This window comes from Cervus elaphus, chromosome 33 (assembly GCF_910594005.1).
Source record: "Cervus elaphus chromosome 33, mCerEla1.1, whole genome shotgun sequence".
NCBI lineage: Eukaryota > Metazoa > Chordata > Mammalia > Artiodactyla > Cervidae > Cervus > Cervus elaphus.
Genome location: NC_057847.1, coordinates 21,196,355 through 21,205,269, shown reverse-complemented (window position 1 = coordinate 21,205,269; position 8,915 = coordinate 21,196,355). Strand labels below are relative to the sequence as shown.

The 8,915-nt window shown below is 37.3% G+C and overlaps 1 long non-coding RNA gene across 1 annotated transcript in view; it reads right to left on the bottom strand.

Annotated features, from left to right (window-relative positions):
• Window positions 1-1,486: 1,486 nt before the first annotated feature.
• LOC122688361 overlaps window positions 1,487-8,915 on the bottom strand; it is a 46,195-nt gene continuing 38,766 nt past the window's right edge. Inside the window, exons 3-4 of the long non-coding RNA XR_006339422.1 lie at window positions 6,820-6,942; window positions 1,487-1,536 (exon numbers count right to left, since the gene is read on the bottom strand). This is a non-coding gene — a long non-coding RNA (uncharacterized LOC122688361). The remainder of the gene's footprint in view (window positions 1,537-6,819; window positions 6,943-8,915) is intronic.

Here is an 8,915-nt window from a genome sequence, read left to right as displayed (position 1 = left end):
CACAACAAAATGAAATAAAGCACTAATGAGGGAGTGATCACTTCTATCTGGTGGGGGTGGAGTTGGAGGTAGGAGAAGGGAAATCAGGAAAGACTTTACGCTTGAGTTTTTGAAAGACACTGTGTGTTGATTAGGTGAATGTGTGCAGACTCAGGCATCATTCAAGGCAGAGTAAACACATGAGCATTAAACACCCAAGTGAGTCGAGGGTACTGAAAACAGGTCAGTTTGCATGGGACAGAAGACACAAGTTGACCATTAAGGCCAGAATGAAAAGCAATACAAAATCACAGAAGACTTTAAACTTTCCAAGGAGTCTGGACTATTATCAGCATTCAACAAAGTGCTGAAGGGATTCTCCTCCTCCTTTTTTCTTCTTTTTACTATGTTTATAATTTAGAAATAACACCCTAGCAGGAAGAAGGAGGCTTAACTGGAAGGCTCTAAAACTGGAGGAAGGAGACATTGAGAACACTGACACGCTGATGAACACTGAGATTAACTTCTGTTTTGCCATCAGATATAATGTTGTAAAATAACATTAGCGTTATATCACTGTGATTATTTCCTTGGTAGAAATTCCTGGAAGTAGAAATTGCAGTATCAAATTTGTTAACAATTACAGTCGCTTGATACATATTGACAAACTGCTTTCCAAATAACTGTCTCAGTTGATGTTTCCATTAGCACTGAGAATTGCATTAAATTTAAGAAAAATTTTCTAAGTGTACAGTCAAACATTTCCTCTATGATTAATTTGCATTTCCAGAATTACAAGTTAATACATTTACTGGAAATTTGTATTTTCTTGTTTTGGGAATTATCCATTCGTGTTCTTTGATCATTTTTTTATTAGAATTTTTTTTCTTGATTTATGTTAAGTATACTGATCTTTTCTAATACGTCATCCTTTGTTGCATATATTAATATACAAAGTATTATAGCTATTCTATAGCTAAATATATAGATCTTTTCCTTTTCAAGCACTTTTCTTTCATTGTCTGTGACACTATTTTATCATTTTCTATTTCTTAGTCCATTTTGGTATAATGTCTAGCTGATACGTCTCCCTTCTTCAAGTAGACACTTGTCACGGCCTTTCACTTTCTTATGTTAATGTCGTTACACTCAGAGATCTAACCTATTTCAAATCTTTCACTGGTTTTAAATATTGACCCTCTTAATCTAAAATTTTTTTTTCTGAGTAATGTACATAGTATTAAATTCAAAAGTACAAAGTAATTATAAGTGAAAAAAATCTATTTTTCTCCTTGACCCATATTCATCCAATTTATCTCCTAGGAGGCAACCACGATTATAGTCTCTTGCAGAACCTTCTAAGAATAGGCTGTGTGTGTTGTCACCATATGGACTACAGCCCACCAGGCTCCTCTCTCCATGGGATTCTCCAGGCAAGAATACTGGAATGGGTTTCCATTTCCTCCTCCAGGGAATCTTCCTGACCCAGGGATCAAACCTGTGTCTCCTGCATCTCCTTTGCAGGCAGATATTTTACTGATGAGCCACCAGGGAAGACTGTAATTATAATATATATAATTACATATATATATATATATATATATATATATAAAATACATATAATTCCGCCCCCCCCCCCCCCCACATATTAGTATGCTGTGTACCCTGTTCTATACATTACTTTTTGCACTTAATAGATTTTGGAGATCTTTTACCAGTACACATGAAACACATTGAATTTCATTAATTAAATATGTATTTTTTAAACCAGTCTTCTAATGCTAAACATTTAGTCTGCTTCAAGTATACTACAGTCTTTTATAAACATCATTTTGTACTTACAGAATAAGTACTTAGGACTAGAATTGCTAAGGATATTGCTGTTCAGTCGCTCAGTTGTGTCCAACTCTTCGGGACCACACAGACTGCAGCACGCAACTTTTCTGGCTTTCACTGTCTCCCTGAGTTTGCTCAAATCCATGTCCATTGTATCAGTGATGCCATCCAACCATCTCATCCTCTGTCACCCCCTCTCCTCCTGCCTTCAATCTTTCCCAGCATCAAGGTCTTTCCCAATGAGTAACCCCTTCCCCATCAGATGGCCAAAGTATTGAAGCTGAAGTTTTAGCATAAGTCCTTTCAATGAATATTCAGGGATGATTTCCTTTAGGTCTGACTGGTTTGATCTCCTTGCAGTCCAAGGGACTCTCAAGAGTCTTTTCCAGCACCACAATTCAAAAACATTGATTCTTCGGTGCTCAGCCTTCTTTATGGTCCAACTCTCACATCTGTACATGACTATTAGAAAAACCCAAACTTTGAGTAGACAGACCTTTGTTGGCAAAGTAATGTCTTTGCTTTTTAATATGCTGTTTAGGTTTGTCATAGCTTTCCTTCCAAAAAGCAAATGTCTTTTAATTTCATGGCTGCAGTCACCATCTGCAATGATTTTGGAACCCAAGAAAATAAAATCTGTCACTGTTTCCACTTTCCCCTCTTCTATTTGCCAGAAGTGATGGGACCAGATGCCATGATCTTAGGTTTTTGAGTGTGGAGTTTTAAACCAGCTTTTTCACTCTCCTCTTTCATCCTCATCAAGAGGCTCTTTAGTTTCTCTTTGCTTTCTGCCATTACAGTGGTATCATCTGCATATCTGAGGTTATTGATATTTCTCCTAGGAATCTAGATTCCAGCTTGGGATTCATCCAGCCTGGCATTTTGCATGATGTACTCTAAATATAAGTTAAATAAGCAAGGTGACAATATACAGCCTTGATTTCCCCAATTTTGAACCAGTCCACTGTTCCATGTCCAGTTCTAACAGTTGCCTCATGACCTGCATACAGGTTTCTCAGGAGACAGGTAAGGTGGTCTGGTATTTCTCTTTGAATTTTCCACAGTTTATTGTGATCCATACAGTCAAAGGCTTTAGTGTAGTTAATGAAGCCAAAGTAGAGGATTTTCTGGAATTCCCTTGCTTTCTCTATGAAGAATAAGAGTATATGCATTTGTTATTTTGACCGACTCCTGTGAAATTGCCTTTTATTGAGGTTATTCCAATTACAGCCCCTCCAGCAATGCTTGGTAACTCTATCATAATTTTTTTTTAAATTTTTGCCAGTCTGATAAGTGAAATGTAGCTTCTAATGTAGTATATAACTAGGTGAGGATTGGTATCTTTTCTATACATTTAAGAGCAATTTGTATTTCCTTCTTAATAAACTACTTTTTCATTTCTTCTCCCCCTTTACTCCTATTTTGTATGAATAGTTGGCCTTTTTTCCTATGAATTATAGGAATTTGCTTCTAATACGTGTTGTATATATTCTCAAATTTTAGTTTGTGTTAGTTATGTTGTGTTTTGTTTCCCATAAAATTTCTGATTATTATGGAAACAAATTCACCAATCATCACTTTATGGCTTCTGTGTTTTATGTTATACTTGTAAAACCTTTCCCATGCTGATATTTAAAGCAAAATTTCCCAAGTTTTACATTTGTACTTTTATGGGTTTATTTTTATGTCTAGATCTTTGATCTATTTGGAACTCATTTACATGCAAAGTGTAAGGTAGGAATCCAAGTTTTATTTTTTCCCCGGCTGCTATCCACTCACTGCAAAACCATTTGTTGAATAATTTTACTTTCCTCCTTAATTTGAAATGCTGTGTGTGTGTTTTTTTTTTTTTTAAATCACTTCCTTGCATTTTTTGGTCTATTTCTGGACATTCTATTGTGTTTTACTGATGAACATGCTCCAACCTAGTTTAATTATTGTACTTTTAAACAGGGAGTACTTTTATATAATAGGGAGTCCTCTCTCATTTTCCTTGCTTTCTGAAATTTTCCTTGTTATTCTTGCTTATGTATTTTTACATATAAACTTTAGAACCAGCTTATCTAGTTCTAAAATGGAAACATTCTTATTGTCATACAGATTGGGATCAGATTTAATTTACAGCTTAATTTAGGAAGATTTGACATTTTTATCATGCTGATTATTTCCATCAAGAACATAGAATGTTTTTGATTTAAAGTCTTCTTTTGTATCTTTCAGTAGTGTTTTTCATGTAAATGGTACACAGTTATTTTAAAGTTTATTCTTATATACTTCATCTTTTCACTGTTATTATAACATCTGTTGCTTCTATGCAAATGACTTTCAAATTGATATGTTTACCTTTATGTCTTTTAAAAACACCACCCATACATGGCCAGCTGTTTTTTAGACTGTTTTCACTTGAAGGTTCTCCTGTTATTTCAAACTCAACAAGTGTCAAATTTGGTTCATCACTCTCCAGCAGCCAAATGTAGCCTGTGTTCTTCATATCTGCATCAGAGCCTAACACAGGAGCACATGCCTGGCACATAGTAGGTTTATATACAGCTTCTGAGTGGACACACTTGGAGGTGTGGTTCCCCTCTTTATCTTTCCCTACTTCTCTTTCTCTTTGTCATACAGACACACACATACTGAAAGCCAGCTACATAATTTGTGGGGCCTAGTGCAAATAAAAATGAAGGACTCTCTGTTGGAAAGCAGGAAAAAAGTACTATTTAAGTTGCTAAAATAAAGTTTTTCCTTCTTTTCCCTGCTCTCTTTTAATTGGTATGTTTTTGTTTGACATTTAACATCATCCAACAGAAAGAAAAATCAAAACTTTTAATAATTAGTGTGAATTTTACCATTCATCTTTATGTTGTTCAATGTCAGTTTCAAACAGAAATAGAGCATTTAATGTATGCAGAATCACAGAAATGACACAATTTGCACATTTTGTTCTTAACAGAACAGTAGAAATACTGCACAAAACTAATTCAACTGTTTTTATTTCACTTCTTGATACTCATGCATCCTACCCCCACTGTGTACTTTGGGCATACTGATATGTAACGAAGGAGTAAAAAGGAAGGGAACTATGGATTACCCTATCTTCGCCTTTCCTTCTACATCATCATTTTCAGCTGAAGTAGTTGGTTAATCAGGCAAGTAATGGGAATAAGAATGATTTCAAGTCATGCTCACATCTATGAATAGATGTGTACCCAGTTCTGAGATAGACAGCAGGCATACATGCTAAGTCGCTTCAGTCGTATCTGACTCTTTGCGACCCTGTCGACTGTAGCCCACCAGGCTCCTCGGTACATGGGGTTCTCCAGGCAAGAATACTGGAGTGGGGAGCCATGCCCTCCTCCAGGGGATCTTCCTGACCCAGGGATCGAACCTGCATCTTTTAGGTTTCTCTCTTAGAGATAGACAGAATAGGAATCAGTCCTATTAAATTGGTAAGGTAGCCAAGGCTCTGAAGGATTAAGGGATTTACTAGAAGCTGTAGATCTGTTTAGTGAGCCCCAGAATCCACAGTGGGGTCCCCACCACCGTCCACTTTTTAAATTCAATTCATGTGGAAGAGGGGATTCCCTGGTCACTCAGTGGTAAAGAGTCTGTCTACCAATGCAGGAGACACAAGTTCAATCCCTCATCCAGGAGGCTCCCAATTGCTGCAGAGCAACTAAGTCCCAGAGCCATAACTAATGAAACCCATGCGCCCTAAAGCTCCCACTCTGCAACAAGAAAAACCCCATAGTGAGAAGTCCATGCACCCCAAGAGAGTGGCCCTCACTTGCCCAAACTAGAGGAAAGCTTGCACAACAATGAAAATGCAGCACGGTCAAAAACAAATAAATACAATTATTTTTTAAAAATTCATGTGAAAGATTCATTCAATATCTGCTTGTTTTTTTAGAACCTCATTGTGTTACAGGACCTCTCCCCTCTAAGGTCTGTCACACCTGAATCAGTTTTAGAGTCAGGAATAACTTTAGATCTACTTTCAAAGAACTGTACTTTTCACAGCTTTATAAATATTTTATCAAGCAAAACATCCTTTTTATTTTCACTTCTGAATCTGAATAGCTAAGACTGTACACACAGACCATAAACACAATTAACCATAGTCCATCTCTAAAAAATTTTAGTCATATAGAAAATTCACACATCCTCAGGAAAAATTCATATGTCAGGGAGACTTTTACACTGAGCAAGTTTGTTAAAAACAACATTTGAACTGTAGGACAAAGGGCCTCTTCATACACAAGATGAAGAATGGAGTTACCACCTACTTAATATTTTCCTAGTCATTGTTTTCCTAAGTAATATGAATTTGGAGCCTATTGTTGGCCTAGAAACTCTACAGTGAAGCCTGAAATATGAAAATGCTGGCCATAATAAATACACCTAATACATGTCCTGGGTAGCTGGACATTTAAGTGGCGTGTGTGACTAGAAAGGAGATCATTGTTTTCCCATTTGATATTTCCTCATCTCCCCAACCACTGCCTACTACTGCTGGCTCCACAGGAAATTAAGCTCCTGAGGTATGCTGGAGTAAGCCATTTATTATTGAACATTTTCAATAAAGTGGATCAGAGGGAGTAGAATAAAATCCTTGAGGGCAAAGATTTCCCTTTTTCTTGTTTCACTTTGGTGTACCTACTTTATTTAAAACAACCACCACAGTCCCAATAACACAATGGAATTCAATGTATGATGTAACCCATCTAGGAGTATATGGGTTCTCTGCATCAGCTGAGGAGTTGGTCCTGCCACTGCTCACATGTCGAAACAAAGGGGGAAATGCCAACCATTCAGCAAATCTACAGTTTCCAGTTGGGTTATAGCCCAGTTCTCCCACCCTCTGCAATAACTACAACAAAGTGCAGAAGAATAATCTGAAATAGGCAACTAAGAAAGTTCTGTACTCTTTTATGACTAAGGAGAGAGAGAGAAGAGAAACTACTTCTGGTTTCAGTTTATTTCAAAAGCCTTCAGAGGTTTTACCTGTCTCTCAAAATCACTTTCAAGTCCTGTTTTGGCTTGGGTTTGTTCGACACGGATACTACAATGGAGATGCAGCTGGAAAGCTTACTGAGGAATGCTCTCAGGAAACCCACCTGTAAGGAACTGAAAAGAAAAGTGAAATTGTTAGTTGTGTCCGACTCTGTGATCCCATGGACTGTGGCCCACCAGACTCCTCTATTCATGGGATTCCCCAAGCAAGAATACTGGAGGGGTAGCCATTTTCCTCTCCAGGGCATCTTCCAAACCCAGGGATCGAACATGCATCTCCTGCACTGTAGACAGATTCTTTACCATCTGAGGCACCAGGGTAAGGAACTGAGGCGAAGGGAAAATCTGAATTGCAGTTGGTTACAGATGAGGCTTCAATCAATTTTAGGGGCAGGTCTAGGCTGAGTTGAGCTAGGTTGAGGACAGGGGGCCAGGCCACTGTAGGCCCATTTTAACCAGTCATTAGTCATGGGCTGCTCCCTCAAAGACACACCAACTTGGAGGAGGCAAGTCTCTACAGCTGACGGCAAGACCCTGGAAAGAACATGGGCAAGCCTGTCAGCAGCATCTGGGGTTGACTGCATCAAGGCTGAGGAGTGGGCTCAGGCGGCATGGCATCCAGGATCAGGCCCTGAATGATGAGACCCCTTTGCATGACAGAACTCATCTCCTCTAGTCACACTGGCCTCCTTACTGGTTGCTGAAACTGCCAGACACGCTCTCCTCTCAGGACCTTTGTCTTCTTCTTCCTCTATCTGGAACACACCTCAGGTGGTCAGTTGTCTGGTTTGCCTAGGCTGGGACTGCCCTGGTTTTAGCAACAGGACGCATCCTGGGAAACCGTTAGTCCCACACAAGTCAGGATGGTAGGTCAGTTGTACCTCCTCCAGAAGCCCACACGTCTCCCTCATCTTTTCTGAACATCCTACTTATAACTGCACCCTCTAAATCTCACACACATATTCCCAGTTCCCTTTCCTACTTTCATTATTTTCTGTACCACTTAATACCTTCTAATATATCACTTAATTTGTTTCATTTAGCTTAGGAAAATAAACTTGAGGACAATTTTGGCACATAATAGACATTTCAAAAGTATGCACTGAATGGGTGAAATAAGTGTTTCTAATATTTTGTATAAAACAGTTCCTGGCTTGTACCAAGTGTATGCCATCCTTTAATGATTAGTTAAAATTTTCAGATGGTAATCATTTATCATTGTTAATTACTTGGCAATTATGCTGGTGAAAGGTCAAATTGATCACAGAATCATTTCTTCAGTAAGTGAATGGAGAAGGGATTTAAAATTAAATCATTCTACTTGGTGGTTGATGGTAATGACATGCTATTTTTAAATTATGTGAAATAATTTAACAGACTACTTATTTAGAATTTGCAACTTGAAAAAATAGACTGGAAAAAAATAGGGCAGTCTAATTGACTGACAGCTTTGCCCACTGTGAAGTTAACACATGGTAGCAGCCATTTCTTTAGCACATCTTTATAAACAAGTGTTTAAACAGGCACACAGGATAGCTATGAGACTGAAATTCCAACAGCTGTAAAGTCAAAGCATCAGATTTTTAGTGAGCCATAGGTTTCTTTAAAGAGAAGCACAAAATTAACAGTACCTTTTGGAGAGATAAATATTTATTTGTACTTGAAAGAAAAAATTTTAGAAAATATAATAGATACTCAAACACACATTTCCATTTCCATAAAATGTAATAAGTGTTTTGACTTCTATTCCTAAGAACTTAGCCCAAATTATAGTTCCCTCTGCTCCACAAAAAAGTGAAATATGATAAGAAATATGAACTGGTTTCACATGGTATTTTAAATGAGCTTTTTTTTTACTTTTGGTTTTAGTAAAGAATTAAGATCCTTCCAAATTAGTTTCTCAGCCTATCTTTGATATAGACATAATTATTATTCTCAGTCTGTGAAGAATTTTTAAAACCAAATATGTAGAAAATTCTCCTTTAATTTTATTTCTGAAACATTTTATCTTAAGACAATGTAATAAATGAGATCTAACTGAATGCATTGTATCATGGTAGGAATTATTTATGCATTTAGTTTCCCAT